This window comes from Nicotiana tabacum, chromosome 22 (assembly GCF_000715075.1).
Source record: "Nicotiana tabacum cultivar K326 chromosome 22, ASM71507v2, whole genome shotgun sequence".
NCBI classification, from domain to species: Eukaryota; Viridiplantae; Streptophyta; class Magnoliopsida; order Solanales; family Solanaceae; genus Nicotiana; species Nicotiana tabacum.
This window is the reverse complement of record NC_134101.1, coordinates 43361405-43381115: the sequence shown is the minus strand read 5'-3', so window position 1 is coordinate 43381115 and position 19711 is coordinate 43361405. Positions and strand designations below refer to the sequence as shown.

The window sequence follows — 19711 nt, the reverse complement described above, 5'->3', positions numbered from 1 at the left end:
GTCTTAGCTTTTTCAGCCTTAAGGGAGCCACACAACTTCGGAAAAGCTGTGAAAGATCCTAAGTGGATATAGGCCATGAAGCAAGAAATCCTGACTTTGGAAGAAAACAAAACATGGAAAGTGGTTGACTTGCCTCCTAGAAAGAATTGTATAGGCTCCAAGTGGGTCTACAAAATCAAATATAAATTCATTGGTGAGATAGAGATGTTTAAGGCTCGATTAGTAGCTAAAAGATACAACCAACAAGAAGGATTACATTATAATGAAACTTTTTCACTAGTTGCCAAAATGGTGGCAGTCAGGTCAGTCATTGCACTTGCAGCCTCTAAGGACTGAGAATTGCACCAGATGGATGTCTTTAATACCTTCTTATAAGGAGATCTCTCAAAAGAGGTATACATGGATTTGCCACAGGGGTTTCAGAGGCAGGGGAAGCAGAGGAAAGTCTACAGACTTTTGAAATCTGTGTTTGGGCTCAAGCAAGACAGTGTAACTTGAAGCTTACTCAAGCCTTGCTAAATGCAAGCTTCAAACATAGTAGATTTGACTATTCCATGTTCACTAAAAAAGTTAGTCAGCACATTGTTGTGATACTGGTTTATGTTGATGATTTGTTGATAACTGGGAGTAGCATTGAGTTAATCTGTGAAGCCAAACATTCCTTACATCAGCAATTTAAAGTCAAGGATTTAGGTCAGTTGAGATACTTCATTGGTATTGAGGTATTGAGATCTAAACATGGGATCCTACTCAATAAAAAAAAATACACTCTAGAGTTGATATCAGAACTATGGCTGAGTGGAGCTAAACCAGCAGTCACCCCTCTTGAAATCAATCAAAAACTGACCACAGTTGAATTTGATAAGGTAGCATGCTATTCTCCCACTGCAGATCCTTTAGTAGACATAACAGAAGCTCATTGGCAAGCTTCTGTATCTTACAGTTATCAGGCCAGCCATATGTTATGTTGTTCAGAGTCTCAGTCAATTCATGCACGCACCTAAGAGATCTCATATGGATGCAACCCTTCGAGCGGTGAGATATCTCAAGAATGCACCTGGACTTGGGGTTCACCTGAAGAGGTCACCTGTGCATTTTCTAGTTGCCTTTTGTGACTCTGAAAGGGGAGCTTGTCCTGTTACTAGAAGGTCTGCCAGTGGTTATTTGGTGAAGCTTGGTGATTCATTAATCTCATGGAAGTCTAAGAAGCAACACATAGTCTCCAGAAGCAGTGTAGAAGCTGAGAACAGGAGTATGGCCACTGCTGTTGCTGAAATCACTTGGTTGTTGGGCTTATTTGCATAACTAGGTGTTTTTGTCCTCCAACCTGTTACTCTATACTGTGATAACAAAGCAGCCATGCAGATTGCTGTCAATCATCACTTCATAAGCTAGCTTTTGGGATTGAGTTAAGCCCAAGGTCCATGCTCTTCTTCTGTGTTTCCATGGCTGATTCTAACACTACGAATAGTAAATAAAATGTATATGTTTTCTGTGTCGCGTAATTTTTCCACAAAAATAAAACTAATGGTATGAAATTATGCCATGGTTGTTGAATGTTGAACCTGTTTTCTGATGTTTCTGCGAATTTAAGTTTCATTTTGATCAAACCACCAGCCATTTCTCTGAATCCACTTTCTGAATCTGGTTACAGGGTTTCTTGATGTTCTCCACTGCTCTATTTCCTTTAACGCACCGATACTTTGTTGAATCATCAGATGTTGAATGGTGGCTTACTCTATTTGCCATAGCCTGAGAGTTAAACTTTTACCAGATTAAGGTTTGTGCAGTTTATGTAGACATTTTTAACTTCAATGTATTTTGTAACTTGAACTGGTTTTGGCACTTACACTGTTTAGGGCTAGTAGATATATAAGGAGTTAAATTTCACCTCAACTAATATTGATTTTTGCTCCTTTATTGCCATTTGACGAGCTGCGCGAATAGCACTGTGAATTGCTAGAGCATCATTGCCATCTACTCGAATACTTCTAATTCCATAAGCATGTCCCTTAATAGCAATTCCATCACCTATAAAAAGAAAACACTGAAAACAATAACCAACTAAAGCAATCTTGTTTATTTTAGAGGCATTCAATCATTTGTATTGTTGTAAACTACAGACACTAAAATGACAAAATTAATTTAATGTTGTGCATATTAAACTGAATGAGCTTGGAATTACTTCGAAATTGTTCAGTTACAGGAGTACTAATGGCCCATCCGTTGTTGCGGCAAATAAAAACGACAGGAGCTTCCATTACTGCTGCAAAATTCAAACCAGCATGGAAATGACCCTGCATAAAGATTTAAGAAGAAAATAAATGGCCTTGATCTTCTAAGCGAAAATTGCGCTAATATGCTCAATTATATTACCTCACTGGTGCAACCGTCCCCAAAATAAACCACTACACAAGCTTCCTTTTTATCCATTTTCAGGGAATACGCCACGCCAGCAGCCTGTGGAAGCTGCGTGCTGAAAAAATGGATTTTATTTGAAGCGGAGCATTGCTTAGATACAAAATTCTGAATCTTGTACTAGGAAAATGGCAAAAAGAAAATGGTATATGTATGAGGATTTGAAATATTACGTGAGAGGACAGGAAACAGTGAAGTAATTGAGCTTATTAGAACCATAATGTATTGGCATTTGTCTTCCTTTCCCATAATTGTCCTTATTTCCGAACAATTGATCTGCAAATTCTTGCAGAGTGAAGCCGCGCCATAACAGAACCCCTGGTCGGCCCCCCCAAGTTTGGACCATTTCTCGATTTGGACATGTCATCCTTGCAGAGGGGCCACAGTAATATTCTATATATCGTCTCAATTTTATCAAATGTCCCGAAGGGTAAATTAATTTGGTTTAAACATTAATTACACGGGCAGCAGTAGATTAGGAGGATAAAATCAATTCCCTGAGGCAACACAATATCATTAGAGGTGTTATATGGACAATATTTTGGCTAATGGAGTTCATCTCACATAAATATAAGCATATTTGCAAAGTGTAGACTTTGTTGGCAATATTTTTTGGGACCCAAAAATATTGCATTGTGTGGTAGATATTATTTGTACAAGTTGTATCTTTTCTTTTACAACTAAGATGCCAAAACGTTTTTGCAAGGAAAGGACATTAGTTCATTTTAATCACACCAACAAGACTTGAGTATTCATTTCTTATTTCTTCCTTTCCTCCTTTATTAAGAGTGTTTTGTATGAGAGTTGAGCGTTGGGAAGCACTTGTGTGAACCCTTTTTTGGAGCGATCTTGTGAGATTACTCTCTTAGGGTATTTGGGATTAATTAGAGTATTTATTTTAATTTTGTACTCTTGTTGGTATAATGAAATTGCTCCTCTCCGCTTGTGTACGTAGGTCACTTTGACCGAACCACGTTAAATTTGTGTCTTCTTTATATGCTTTAATTGCCGTTATTATCAACTTGCATTGTCTTTGTTATTGTTATTATAACGTTGTTTGGCTAAATTACGCACTACCCAGGCTTCCGATCCTAACAAGAGGTGAGAGAAGCAGCAGAAGCAATGTTACTAGCTTCTTCTCCAGTACTTGTGAGGTAGAAGGATAACCTCCCCTGCCTTGGTGCTTCATAAAATATGGTGTCCATAGTTTGAACTGCTACCATTGTAGAATGCATATTTAGTGCCAATCCTTTGCTAACTAACCATTTGATGTCCAATAAATTCTATCAAAATCTATGTCTTTTTGGAAATGAATTTCTACTTCTACTTAAAGAATTGCTCATACTATACCTGCTCAAATATACTGCCTCGAATTAGACAACCATTATCGTCAAGGACTCGATAACAAGATAATCTCTTTTCAGATGACTATGAGATAAACTTCATTTGAGTTGTAATTGGAACCTTTCCTCTTGGTAAATCCATGGTCTACTAATTCAATAATAAAAGGTAAAGAGCTGAAATCATTTTCTAATTCAAGTAGAAAGATGATGCTTTTCCACGTATAGCAACACATTTCTCTTAAACGGAAATTATAAATTTGTCCATGTCAAATCTTGCTTATATGACACCAAAGTATAAATTCCTGAAAAGTTATTGGCATTAAAAACAGAATATATACAGAGAAAGGGATTGTTTTTGGTATGGAGGAAAATATTTTTCAGTTTCTTAATTTTTCAATTTTTAGTTGGCTTAAATATTTTAGAAAATATTTATCTTATTAACTCATTTTCCTCAAATTTTAGAAAAATGACTTTCCTGTCAAAAGAAGAAAAAATATTTTCTGAAACAGTTTCAATCCTCCCCACTCAACCACCCTCCCCTCACTCTGGCCGCTAGACCAGGGGTTAATCTACTATATTATTGACGGGTTCAATTGAACCCATAACTTTTGACGCGGAGTAAAATATAATAAAAATTCATTATATGTAAAAATTCATTAAAATTACAAAAATAGTAGATATGGACCCATAACTTTAAAAATATAATGAGTTCAATGCTAAAAACTTTAAAAGTCGAACTCATAGTGTTTAAATCCTGGATCTCCTTCTGCGCTAGACCCACCACCCCCGGCACCTACTCACCAGCCCCCGCACCGGCCCTGAATTTACTTCTTAATTAATGGAATTATGGATGTGCACCTAAATTCTTCTTGTTTGTTATTTCTAATGGAGTTAATGTAATGAGAAATAAAAATTTATATTACTATTATTTAATTTGTGCAATATGGTAATATGCATTTATTCTAATCTAAGTATATAATGCAAAATCTAAGCGTTCAAAAGTTATTCTAACACGTGGCATACATCCATAACTCCATGCAATAATAAATGGAGCTAAAATCACAGATGGGATCCTTTCATGTTATTGATGCCATCTGCTTGCAAGTTGTTAAGATGGTTAATTATGTAAAGTGGCTAGACATTTATAAAGTGATTAGTTAGTTAATTTGTAAAGAGGCTATTTTAGCTATTCACTTTAGTTAGACAAGTTTTGTATATATTGTCAATACAAATATCAGAATAAGGTCGGTGGATTCATTTCAAATATTTCTTTCTCTCTCTTCGTTATGCACTCTCTCTATCTCTCTGACCTCTATTATTGCTCGTCTCGAGCTTGAGCGAGGTGAGGGCATGTGTAATCGACATGGTATCAGAGCACGGCCACTCTATTACGATCATCTCCTCTGTTCATTATCTTTCTTCTGTTTAGTATCTCCTTGATTTTGCCCTAATTCGAGTGTCTAAATAGGGGCTTCTTCTTCTAACAGCGTAATACTAGCATAACTAGTTTTGCTTACTCATGGTTGTGGACGATTTGAATGATGTAGCTAGTACATCAGTGAATGTTAGAGTTCAAGGAAATTCCGGAATCGATCCAAGCGATCCTTTGAATTTGCACCCGTCGGATAATCCTCGTGCTACGCTCGTGTTAACTCCTTTCAGTGGAGCTGGTTATTGATCATGGAGGCGGAGTATATTGCAAGGTTTATCGATTAAAAATAAACTAGGCTTTTGTCACGACTCGAAATTTCCACCGTCGGGACCGTGATGGCGCTTAACATTTCACTTGCTAGACAAACCAACGTTAGAGAATCATTAAACCAATTTTTATTCCATTCAGTAAATAACAATAATTAGCTAAGATGAAATATAGTAAGTGCGGAATAATATAAGAACTGCATTAAATTACTACCACCCGGATCTGGAGTCACAATTCATGAGCATTCTATAATTTACTACAAATAATAGTCTGAGAGAAATACAATTGTTTGAATGAGAGAAACAGTAAAACAGAAAAGATAGACGGGGACTTCAAGGTTTGTGAACGCCGACAGATCTACCTTGAATCTCCGGATGGCGGGTCCAACAACTAAAATCTCGATCAACCTTAGACAATACTAAAATCTGCACGAAAAGTACAGAGTGCAGTATTAGTACAACCGACTCGATGTACTGGTAAGTATCGAGCCTAACCTCGATGAAGTAGTGACGAGGCTAAGGCAAGGCACCTACAAATTAACCTGTATAATTTAACAGTGTATATACGAATAACAATAATGAAGAGCTAGACGGAAAATATCGGGAAGGGGAAACATGCTGGGGGAAATACGAGATAAGGAACTACAGCAGAATGATAACTGGCACGACCAATATACTATGAATCAACAGAAACAACGAATACAGTAAAGGAAAAATGCACGGCATCACCCTTCGTGCTTTTACTCTCAATCTCATCATAAAATCAATAGAAACGGTACGACATCACCTTTCGTGCATTAACTCTCATATCATGGTACGGCATCACCCTTCGTGCATTAACACTCACAGTATGGCACGGCATCACCCTTCGTGCTTTAACACTCACAATATGGCATGGCATCACCCTTCGTGCATTAACACTCACAATATGGCACGGCAACACCTTTCGTGCATTAACACTCTCCCTTATCATAATGTAATGCATAAATAACAACATGGAGGTGGAATAACAAGTACAAGCCTTACTTTAACATTTGGTTCCACAATATCAATCTCAACTTTGAAATAAATACTCAATTATCACCAGAGAATCCGTAAACATGATAAGAACGATCAATTTAACAGCACTAGCATAAACAAGTAGCACTTAGGCATAGGAAAGAGACAATATAAGAAAAAAGGAGGAACGGTGAAAAGCAGGTAAATTGGCGGCGCATAAGTACTCGTCACCACACATATACGCCGCTCACATGAATTTCACATAACAAATAGTCTGAGATTCCTAATTCCCTCAAGTCAAAGTTAGACATAACACTTACTTTGCTCCGAAGGCCACTCAATACTCAATCATAGCTTTTCCTCTAGAATCCATCTCCAAACCACTCGTATCTATTCAAAAATGACTCAATTATATCAAATATTTCTAAAGGAAGCAATTACATTGTATAAATTTAGATTTTCCAAATTTTCCTCCAAAAGTCAAAAATCGACCCCTGGCCCGCTTGGTCAAAACCCGAGGTTCAGACCAAAATCCATTTACCCATTCACCCCCAAGCCCAGATATATAATTGATTTTGGAATCCGACCTCAATTTGAGGTCTAAATCCCCAAATTTCTGAAATCCCTAGTTTCTATCCAAATCCCCAACTCTACCATGAAAACTCTAGATTTTAGGTTGAAAATTTATGAAATGAAATGGGTAATTGAAAGAAAATAGTTTAGAATCACTTACCAACACTTTGGGAAAGCAAATATCTCTTGAAAATCGTCTCTAGCCCGTTTGGTTCTTGAAAATGTGAAATAATGGCTAAATCCCATTTTTGATTTTGTTTTAAGTGCTGGGCGACAGTGTTCATCGCGATCGCGTGAACACTGTCGCGTTCGCGAAGAGCAGCCTCCTAAGGACTTACGCGATCGCGGGAGTCTTTATGCGTTCGCGAAGGTTTAGCCTGCCTTACCTTCATGTTCGCAAGACAGGGCTCGCGTTCGCATAGAGTTTCCCAGGTCCCCTGCCCAGCCTAGCTAAAGCTATGCGTTCGCGTTCGACGGGTCGTGTTCGCGTACAGCAACTCCCCCCAATGCTCCGCGTTCACGACCATGGTCTCGCGTTCACGTAGAATAAAATCCTCCCCAGCCCAGGTTCCCATTCGCGATTGCGAGAGTGACTACGCGATCGCGAAGTATAATATATCAGATACCAGATACAGCATAGACGCACCAGATTTTCTAAGTCTAAAACATCTTGTAGCCTATCCGAAACTCACCCGAGCCCTCGGGACTCCAAACCAAACATGCACACAAGTTTATAAATATCATACAAGCTTGGTCGCGCAATCAAATTGCCAAAATAACACCTAGAACTATGAATTGAACACCAAATCGAATGAAATTTTCAAGAAAGCTTTAAAATTTCTATTTTCTCAACTGGACGTCCGAATCACGTCAAACCAACTTCGTTTCTCACCAAATTTCACAAACAAGTCTTAAATATTATAATGAACCTGTGCTAGGCTCCAGAACTAAAATATGAACCCGGTACTAGCAATGCCAAACATCAATCAATTCTTAAAAATAATTAAATTTTCAGACTTTTAATTTTTATCAAAAATTCATAACTCGAGCTAGAGACCTCCAAATTCGATTCCGGGCATACGCCCAGGACCCATATTTTGATACGGACCCACCGGGGCCGTCAAAATATGAATTCGGGCCCGTTTACCAAAAATGTTGACCGAAGTCAACTCAATTGAAGTTTTTAGGCAAAAATTCTTATTTTCTTCAATTTTCAACATAAAAATCTTTCAGGAAACACGCCCGGACTGCGTATGCAAATTGAGGAGGGTGAAAATGAGATTTTTAAGGCTTAAGAGTGCAAAATCGAGTTCTAAAACATAAGATGATCTTTTGGGTCATCACATTTTCCATCTCTAAAATAACCGTTCGTCCTCGAACGGACATAGAAAAGTACCTGAGCTGGTGAAAAGGTGGGGATATCTACTCCGCATATCGGACTCGGACTCCTAAGTAGCTGCCTCAATAGGCTGACCTCTCCACTGCGCGCAAACTGAAGGGTAACTCTTTGATCTCAACTGGCGAACTTGCTAGGCTAGGATAGCCACCGGCTCCTCCTCGTAAGTCAAATCCTTGTCCAATTGGATAGAGCTGAAATCTAACACATGGGACGGATCGCCATGATACTTTCGAAGCATGGACACATAGAACACCGGATGAACTGCTGATAAACTAGGTGGCAACGCAAGCCTGTAAGCCACCCCTCCCACTCTCTCCAGAATATTAAAAGGTCCGATATACTTAGGGCTCAACTTTCCCTTCTTTCCGAACCTCATCACACCCTTCATGGGTGATACCCGAAGCAATACTCTCTCCCCGACCATGAATGCAACATCACGAACCTTGCGGTCGGCATAACTCTTCTGCCTGGACTGAGCTGTGCAAAGTCTATCCTGAATAATTTTGACCTTGTCCAAGGCATCCTGTACCAAATCTGTACCCAATAACCGAGCCTCCCTCGGCTCAAATCATCCAACTGGCGACCGGCACCCCTACCATATAGTGCCTCATAGGGAGCCATCTGAATGCTCGACTGGTAGCTGTTGTTGTAGGAGAACTCCGCAAGGGGCAAGAACTGATCCCACGATCCTTCGAAGTCTATAACACATGCGCAGAGCATATCCTCCAAGATCTGAATAGTACGCTCGGACTGTCCGTCTGTCTGTGGATGAAATATTGTACTCAACTCAACCCGCGTGCCTAACTCACATTGTACAACCCTCCAGAAGTGTGAGGTAAACTGCGTACCTCGATCAGAAATGATAGACACGGGCACACCATGAAGACGGATGATCTCGCGGATGTAAATCTCTGTCAACCGCTCTGAGGAATAGGTAACTGCCATAAGAATGATGTTTGCTGACTTGGTCAGCCTGTCCACAATGACCCAAACTGCATCGAACTTCCTCTGAGTCCGTGGGAGTCTAACAACAAAATCCATAGTGATACGCTCCCACTTCCACTCAGGAATCTCTAACCTCTGAAGTAAACCACCAGGTCTCTGATGCTCACACTTTACCTGCTGGCAATTTAGACACCGAGTTACATATGCAACTATGTCTTTCTTCGTTCGCCTCCACCAATAATGTTGCCGCAAGTCCTGATACATCTTGGCGGTGCCCGGATGAACAGAATATCGGGAATTGTGGGCCTCCTCAAGAATCAACTCACGAAGTCTATCCACATTAGGCACACAAATACGACCATGCATCCTCAAAACTCCATCATCTCCAATTGTAACCTGCTTGGCATCACCGTGCCACACCATGTCCCTAAGGACAAGCAAATGAGGGTCGTCGTACTACCGATCTCTGATGCACTCAAACAAAGAAGACCGAGCAATTGTACAAGCTAGAACATGGCTGGGCTCAGAAACATCCAACCTCACGAACTGATTGGCCAAAGTCTGAACATCTAGTACAAGCGGTCTCTCCCCAATTGGAATATATGCAAGGCTACCCATACTAACTGACTTTCTACTCAAAGCATCGGCCACCACATTGTCCTTCCCGGGATGATACAAGATGGTGATGTCATAATCTTTCAATAGCTCAACCACCTCCTCTGCCTCAAATTGAGCTCCTTCTGCTTGAACAAATACTGCAAGCTCCAATGATCCGTGAACACCTCACATGGCACACCGTAAAGATAGTGCCTCCAAACATTCAGCGCATGCACAATGACTACCAGCTTTAGATCATGAATAGGGTAATTCTTCTCGTGAACCTTCAGCTGCCGCAAAGCATATGCAATAACCTTGCCACCCTGGATCAATACCGCACCCAGACCAATACGAGATGCGTCACAATATACTATATAAGATCTTAAACCTGAGGGTAACACCAATACCGGTGTCGTAGTCAAAGTTGTCTTGAACTTCTGGAAGCTCCCCTCACACTCGTCTGACCACCTGAACGGGGCACCCTTCTGGGTCAACCTGGTCAATGAGGCTGCTATAGATGAAAACCACTCCACGAATCGACGGTAATAACCTGCCAATCTTAAGAAACTACGGATCTCTGTAGCTGATGTGGGTCTAGGCCAGTTCTGGACTGCCTCAATCTTCTTAGAATCCACCTGAATACCCCCTGCTAATACAACGTAACCCAAGAAAGCAATTGAACACAACCAAAACTCACATTTTGAGAACTTAGCATATAGTTGACTGTCTCTCAGAGTCTGAAGAACGATCTGAAGGTGCTGCTCATGCTCCTCTCGACTGTGGGAGTAGATCAAGATATCATCAATAAATACAATCACAAAGGAATCCAAGTAGGGCTTGAACACCCAGTTCATCAAATCCATGAATGTTGCTGGGGAATTTGTCAGCCCAAATGACATCACTAAAAACTCATAATGCACATACCGAGTCTGAAAAGCTGTCTTAGGAACATCGGATGCCCTAATCCTCAACTGATGGTAGCCAGATCTCAAATCAATCTTCGAAAATACCTTGGCACCCTGAAGCTGATCAAATAAATCATCAATCCTCGGCAATGGATACTTGTTCTTGATGGTAACTTTGTTCAATTGCCGATAATCTATACACATCCTCATCAATCCATCTTTCTTCTTCACAAACAACACAGGTACACCCCAGGGCGAGACACTAGGCCTAATGAAGCCCTTATCAAGCAAATCTTGTAATTATTCTTTCAATTCTTTCAACTCTGGCGGGGCCATGCGGTATGGCGGAATGGAAATGGGCTGAGTGCCCGGAGCCAAATCAATGCAGAAATCAATATCCCTGTCGAGTGGCATCCCTGGCAGATCTGCATGAAACACCTCTGGAAACTCACGAACAACCGGCACTGAATCCATGGAAGGAACCTCCACAATAGAATCATGGACATAAGCCAAATAAGCTAGACACCTCTTCTCGACCATATGTCGAGCCTTCACATAAGAGATAACCCTTCTAGTAGAATGGCCAAGAGTCCCTCTCCACTCTAATTGAGGCAATCCCGGCAAGGATAAGGTCACCGTCTTGGTGTGACAATCTAATATAGCATGATAAGGTGACAGCCAATCCATACCCAGTATGACATCAAAATTAACCATATTGAGAAGTAGAAGATCTACACGAGTCTCAAGACTCCCAATGGTGACCACACATGAACGATAAACACGATCTACAATAATAGCATCCCCCACTGGCGTGGATACATACACATGAGCACTCAAAGAATCATGGGGCACAACCAAATATGAAGCAAAATAGGATTACACATAGGAGTAAGTAGATCCCGAATCAAATAGAACTGAAACGTCTCTACTGCAAACTGAAACTGTACCTGTTATAACAACATCAGATGACTCAGCCTCAGGCCTATGCTTCCGGGGCTGGGCTCCACCACTCTGAACTACGTCCCTACGACGGCCTCTAACTGGCTGGTCTTCACCTCTAACGGCCTGACCTCCACCTTTAACAGTCTGGCCTCTACCTCTAGCTATCTGACCCCTGCATCTAGCTGGTTGAGCAGGTGGTGCAGCAACTGGTGCTGGAACCATGGCACGAGAACTCTGATACTGTGAGTTCCCCATTGCCCGAGGGTAAAATCTAGCAATGTGCCTCGGATCACCACAAGTATAACATAACCTTGGCTGATGTGACTGCTGACCCTGAAACTGACCCATTCGACCTGAGTAACCACCCTGATAACTCTAGAGTGGAGGTGCACTAATAGGAGCTAGTGGTGCATTGTAAGCTAGCTAGTCGGAATAAGGCATATGAGGACCGCGACCACTTGAGGCACCGTGGGATGCCTGGAGTGCTGAATGAAACGGCCTGGGAGGATGGCCTCTACCAAAGGTGCCTCTGCCTCTAGATGAGGCACCGCTGAACTCACCGGAATAACGAGGTCTCTTGTCAGACCCCTGACCTCCCTAAGCAAGAACCATCTTGACTCGTCTGGCGACATTAGCAGCCGCCTGAAAAGAAATCTCACTCACAGTCTCCTTAGCCATCTGCAATCTGATAGGCTGAGCAAGTCCGTCAATAAACCTCCTTACCCTCTCTCTCTCTCTCGGTGGGAAGCAGAAGAATGGCATGATAGGCCAAATCCACAAAATGGGTCTCATATTGAGTAACAGTCATACTGCCCTGCTGGAGACTCCCGAACTGACGGCGACACTTCTCTCTCAATGTGATAGGCAGAAACTTCTCTAGGAAGAGCTGAGAGAATTGGTCCCAAGTAAGAGCAGGCGACCCAGCTGGTCTGGTCAGCAAATAATCTCTCCACCATTTCTTGGCTGAACCAGTCATCTGAAATGTAGCAAAATCGACCCCATTGGTCTCCACTATACCCATGTTCCGTAGAATCCCGTGACAGCTGTCAAGATACCCCTAGAAATCCTCTGAAAAAGCACCATTTAAGTGAACTGGAAAGAGCTTGGTGAACTTGTCAAATCTCCATAAAGCCGTAGAAGACATAGCTGGCCCATCTCCGACCTGTGATGCAATAACCGGCTGAACTACTCTGACTGGCTGAGCTGCTGGAGCCTGATACCGGGGAGCCATCTACTCTGGAGCAGGGATAGTGGGAGTCTGGGCTCCTCCTCTAGCCTGAGAGACGGCTAGTGCCATGGGAAATGCGCAAGTCTAGGCCACACTCTCCATAAGTCCCACCAAACGGACCAAAGCATCCTGAAGTACTTCGGTGGCAATGAACCCCTCTGGAACCTGAGCTGGTCCGGCAGGAATAGTCTAGGCTGGAACCTTCTCATCAAGATCAATCTGAGGCTCCACTGCTGGGGCTGCTGCTAGGGCTCTGGGCTGAGCCCTGCCCCTACCTCGGCCTCTGGCATGGCCTCGGCCTCAGCCCCGCGTAGGAGCTGCCACTGGAGGCTCTGGCTGCTATTTAGCTGAGGAAGCGGTACGTGTTCTCGCCATCTGTGAGAGAATAAGAGTAGAAGAGTTCAATCAGTATTGAAAAAACAACATTGCACGATAGAGGAGAATGTCACGACCCAAACCGACGGGCCGCGACGGGCACCCGGCACCTTACTCAACCGAGTACCAACATAACATATCTTTTTGTATCATGCTATCATAGGTAACTGAGCCGTAAAGTCTGCCGTAGGATAAGTAGAATAAAACATGTAATACCAACTTATACATAACACATACGGGCCTATAAGACCAAAATGATCACTCGTATACTAAATATAGACCGACAAGGTCGTACAATCTTTCATGTATACGATATATGTCTACAAGTCTCTAAGGATACAGAAATGTTATAAAGGTTGGGACAGAGCCCCGCCATACCAATCAACACATTTCCTAATCATACTGACCAATAGCAACTTCGGAGCAAATAGAGCACACCAAAATCTTCCGCTGAGCTGATAGCCTGCTTGGAGGACTCTCGACATGTCTATCGGGACCTGCGGGTATGAAATGCAATGTCCCCATGCAAAAGAAATATCAGTACAAATAATGTACCGAGTATGTAAGGAATGAAAATCAGTAAATAACATATATGAGAGAAATATGGAGTAAAAGACTTGACATGTAAGTCTGAATAGCTCTGTGAATCATTTAATAATATAATGACATGCATATGCGTATAAATGTCATACCATGCATAGGTATATGCGTTCATAACATCATCAAGCCTTTGAGGGCATCCCATCATATCATCTCGGCCACTGTGGGCAAATCATCAACGTATACCAGCTGATCAGATGGTGGTGCGTATATAACGTCGTAACCTTTTTCCATATCCCATATATATATAATATACGCGTATATAACGCCATCTGGTCATGGGTCAATATACATGTATAAATGCATGAAATACATAAGAATTACGTTAATAAGATTTCTTGGATTGTCATAAAAATCAATATGCCTTTCGAATAAACTTTATCAAATACGTATTTTTCTGAGACCCATGAACAGAAATATATAATAATAATTCACACGGAGAATCGATAACATAGACACCCCTAATACTTCTATGAATAGAGTTTTTATGAAAATTGTGCGTTTACTCGATTTATTTGTATCGTATGAATTATGCCAAAAAGAAAGAAGGGATAGCCTTAACATACGTTAATTTCTCATAAGAACTCGATAAGGTCATAGATGAACATTCAAACTTGGATCATATTCAAAAGCATTATCTTCAAGGCATGAATTCCCAAATAATTATCCTTAACAAAGGGTGTTGAATGTTTGTTAACTCCTTCTCTATACCAAATGAAGGGTGAACGTTTATAATAGGCTTTCCAAGAATGAGATCACACCAAATTCACTCACAACAGTAACATAAACCAAATGCCTACCAAGTGCTCCATCATGTTTATTTTAATCCATGAAAGAGATGCCTAATCCTTATAACCATTTCCACGTTCTTATATTGGCACGCTAAAGAGCTAGGTGAATCAGCAAAAACATAACAACTAGGAATATAATATATGGAGTATTAGCAATGGCAAACATGTTTAGTGCACCTAAATTAAAAATGATTACCACTTGACCTATCACCAATTCACTAATAAAATTAGTGGCCATCCAAGAATTTTTGAATTTTAATCTTTCGGTGCATGCGAACACGTGTACAGATTCGTTGCCACCTTTTAATTTGGTTTATGAGTCACTTAGTTTGAAGGGTGGGCTGCGACGTTGAGAAATTTAATCTTTATCCAATAATTTCCTAATTAATTAGGTAATATTCCATTACCAAATAATTAAGAATTATCTCAATTTACTTAAAATACTACTCACTTTTAACATACCTTGTACACCTTACTATCATGGCCATGTGGCACCTTGTATGGTACTAGTCCATAAATATCGGGTATTTTAGCTTGGACCGTATTGTATCCCAAAATGTCAAACTTCGACGAAATTCATTTTCTTCGATTTGCTTACCCTCTCATCATTATGAATTTACTCATCACTTATTTGAAATAGCATATTGCTTATAATCTCAAAATAATCTCATTCCCGAACTTACAACGATTAACTTACGACGAAACTTTAACGTACGAAAATACAAGATGTAATATCTCATTTCCGAGATTTCATCAATTTACTCATGGCGTACTTTTACGTACGAAAACATGGGGTGTAACATCATTCCCCCCTTTGGAACATTCTTCCTCGAATGTTTATTGATGCACTTATCATTCTCATCACCCATAGCTCTTGCGAATACTTTAATACTCCTCTTGCTATTTAGGCAACTGTTCTTTGAATAAATCCAAAGGCCAGAGCATTCCCTCCTTTAGGCCTCTTTCTCATACCATGATATATGGTCGGAATTCTTTCAATCTCGTAACTCTTGCTACCTTCTGTCATGCAGCCTGTACGACCTTTTCTTTGTATGTGCGCCTATGCGACTCTTTTCTCCTTTTTCATCCAGTTTTCAGCCAATCTCTATGCCTCACTTTGTAACCACATACAGAGCTTGATAAGATGTCCCTCTGGGCATCTATAAATACACTGAAGTTCTGTGCTCAGTACTTTGTTAAACTTACGAATATTACTATATCTTATTTCATAGACCTGGTTATCCATTCATATGACTTTACTACATCTAGGTAGTTCACACTATACCATAATTCTTACTTCGATTTATCATTACTGAGGTCTGCTACCGAATTCTAAGTTACTTTCGTTGCTTATCCCATATGTATAAATCTAAGTCCTTTAATGCTTCCTCATTACTATTCATCTTAAGAATGATGGTTTAATCTCATCTCATACTTTGTGACTTTTGTCCATCTATTGTTGATTCACCTCAATATTGATCTACAAATATGCCACTGATAACTTGAAACTTCTTACGTAATACCTTGCCACTAGGGCTTGCGTTGCATCGAGGAATATTTGAAATGATTTTTCTGATCCACCTGGGGGCGATACCATACTTCCATAACTGTATTTCATGGCATCATTACGTGGTTCATCTTATGGGTGCATTTTAATCCTGTACAATTCATGAAATCCCTTTTTTTCAAATCATTACTCAATCGAAGGCGCAAACATCATCCTTTATTTATCACAATTACACCCTCATTCTACTACCAGGGCAGCATTCCATCTCTTCTAAATGTTGTTAGTCTTTGACTCCTTTGAGTTCATTCAGGCTATACTGAGCTTTCCATAACTTAGAGAAATCATCAGCTCTTTTTGTGTTCATGGGCTTAATCCTGAGGACTTATCCATTTTCGTCACCTCCTCACTCGTCTTTTCTTATCCTTACTCCTGTCTTCCTAAAACTTTGTCGTTTTACCATACTTTAGCTTGCGACGTACACATATCTATTAATACTACTCGTAACCTTCCTTCAACTTGCTTGCATCATAGATTTCCTTATATCATCCTGGAATATCAAGTGAGACATCACATCGTCTGTAACTCTTCTTTACTCTCTTAATTATACTTCTCGATACCTAGAAACCATAGGTCGGAAGACATGCCACTGACAACGACGCTATCATTCCTGGATACTGAATCCTAACGCTTCTAGCCCTTTATCTGAAGTATAGATTATTCATAACCTTTTATACCTGAGTATCTCGTACGTTGTTTACCTTTACCTTACTTACCTTAAAATCTCGCATCACATCTTCTATTTCTTTCATGACCTCCCTTCCACATAGGTATGATTCACATCCACAACTTAAAGCTCTATTATAATACTTGCACCTCTGGCACATACACAATCCGGTGGGAGCTTCATACTGACTTTTTATGTGGCTATTACTTTTCTAACTGGCTTTCTCGTAGAGTCGTTATAGAATATGGTTATTGTACTATCTCTCTTGTACCTTTGATGTTAAGGGTGATTCTCCAATGATCTCAATCATGATTTCTATAATTTTCTGGGTCCAATAATGAGACTCCTGATTTACTTAGTTGATGTAACTCTTTTAGTTTCCTCTTCCCTATGATCAGCCTATATGTAGGCTTAAGCTATCCTCCGATCTTCGGCTCATGGTATTAGTTATTACTCTAGCTTTTCATGGGCATATGGAATATGTATGATACAATCTTCTAACAATTCAATCCTTTGTCTATGACCTGGACTCAATTTTTATTTTAACTTGTATCGGAGTCTTCTACGGCTGTATGATTGTCAACATACATACTGCATGGATAATACTCTGAAATCTTAAGTGCATTCATAAGGCACCTCACTCTTGATCATCGATCGAATAATTCCTTTCGTTCCTTCTCAGCTTTCTTTAAACGTAAGTAATTACTTTTCCTGGTCTTTCTGCCCCTTGTTGCGTGCATACTTGGCTTATCTTGGCACTCAAGAATACTATAATCCTATGTAACCCATATGATCTCGAATACCACTTACTTCATGTTCATTAGTCACGATAGGTGCCACTTTCTTATGGAGTGCATACAATGTTGTAGTGAGACTGTTATTACAAGATCATTTCTTCTTCAAGTTACTATGCTTAGGTTGAAGCCTTCTTCCTTATTTCCTCAACTAATCTTTTGTTGTAGTAATTAGGAAAGACCTTCTGACTCTTGTAAAGTTGCGAGCTTATTACATCGTATACTCGACGGAATTTTTGATGTCCTTCCTCGCCTATAATTATTTGTAATTACTTACCTCCATGCCCTTGTGCTTGTAGGGTTGCTCTTGAACTGATATTTTGACTGTCTTCCCAGTGGCACTCTCTTTTATTTCCGTAACACTCATACGGTACCTTTAACTACACCAACTCCTATCTGAATATTTCTCAAGGGTCACGATGTCATATCTGCGATACTGAATTCCCCATGTTAGGGTTTACTATGTTTATCTTGCACGATCTGTTGATTTGTCTGTATCCTCTTGTCTAGCCATAACTAGGCTCTTCCTGAATCAACTGCTAACTATTCGTTGGCCCATTCTCATATCAATATTACGCGTAATCTTTCTTGGGTTATTTCCTTTGTCTTAACTTACCTCTCGCACTAGCTCCTTATTTATCAATAACATCTCGAGCAGGAACCCTTACCTCCTCTCCTTGATGTTGTATTTCATAATGTTCTGGAATCGTAGCATATCTGTAAGATTTGAATAAGTGCAATCTTATCCCTTTCTCATTCTTATCGCATTCTTCCTTCACTATTCTATAGTTACTAGAACCACTTAATTCTGACTTAATGCCACATCACTCTATATTCCCCCTTTAGGGAAGTACTAAGATTTAGAGCTACGACGATCTACCTATAGATGTTTTACCTCTTCATCCATGGCGTCTTTCACATCATCGATGACCCTTACCCGCCTTGCGGTAATCCTTCTGTACTAAGGATAACAAAATTCCTTACCCACGAGGGTGACACTTAATGTAACTGGCACACATAGCCCCTTAAGCTTAACTTTGCTCACATTGCTTGCTTTACGGAAACGTCTTCTTGAATGACCTTTAAAGGTTATTCTCCTGTCGTCCATTTTATTATCGCTGGAACGCAATATGAAATTCTCATGATACCTTATTCATGTTTAGTTTACCTTGTTCACTAGCCCATACTGATTTGTATTACTCTAGGGATATAACTTTTCCTTCTGATAATCACGTTAGAGTCACGAAATTATTTCTCGAAATGAGGATATGACTTTATGGCCTATACTCTTTTGTCGTCTTAAGGCCTGTCACCTCTCATCTTTTCCTTCACTTGACTATAGACTCTGTAATACTGTCATTAACCATGTGTCACATCTTACTCATAATGCTTCATTAACCCTCTGCTTATTTTCCTGCCAACATTTCTGTCTATCACTTTATTCTGAAAACTTCAACAAGACATTCTTTTACTTTTAGCTCCCCTTGCTCCATCCACTGGCTCTTCAGGTTGCCTAACATTCTCTCTTTACTAGGGACGGGAGCCACATTAATGTAATATTTATCCCTTCAAGGCTTCCAGTGCCTATCTTTGTAGTACCCATATCTAGTTGTACTATTTTAGAGTGCACCATCTGGGTGTCTCACAAGGAGATCTATTAGCACATTTGCAATATCCTTTATAAATGTCAGCTAACGCTAACAATCTATCCACCATTTTGGGTTACCCTAACCCTAACTAGATCCTGATATCATGCCTTCTCTTATACTACTTTTATTAGCCCTCATAGTGTATAACTAAGATGGGTGTGGCCAATTATACATACCTTTATTACTATTGAAGGTAACTCAAAATTCTTATATCTCCCTTCCTA

At 40.2% G+C, this 19711-nt stretch overlaps 1 non-coding gene and 1 pseudogene across 1 annotated transcript; both read right to left on the bottom strand.

Moving 5' to 3' along the window:
* LOC107819510 (2-oxoisovalerate dehydrogenase subunit alpha 2, mitochondrial-like) overlaps positions 1 to 19711 on the bottom strand; it is a 42814-nt pseudogene that overhangs the window by 13356 nt on the left and 9747 nt on the right.
* LOC142176937 (U6 spliceosomal RNA) lies at positions 2750 to 2852 on the bottom strand. The gene has a single exon (XR_012705732.1). It is a non-coding gene; the product is annotated as a U6 spliceosomal RNA (small nuclear RNA).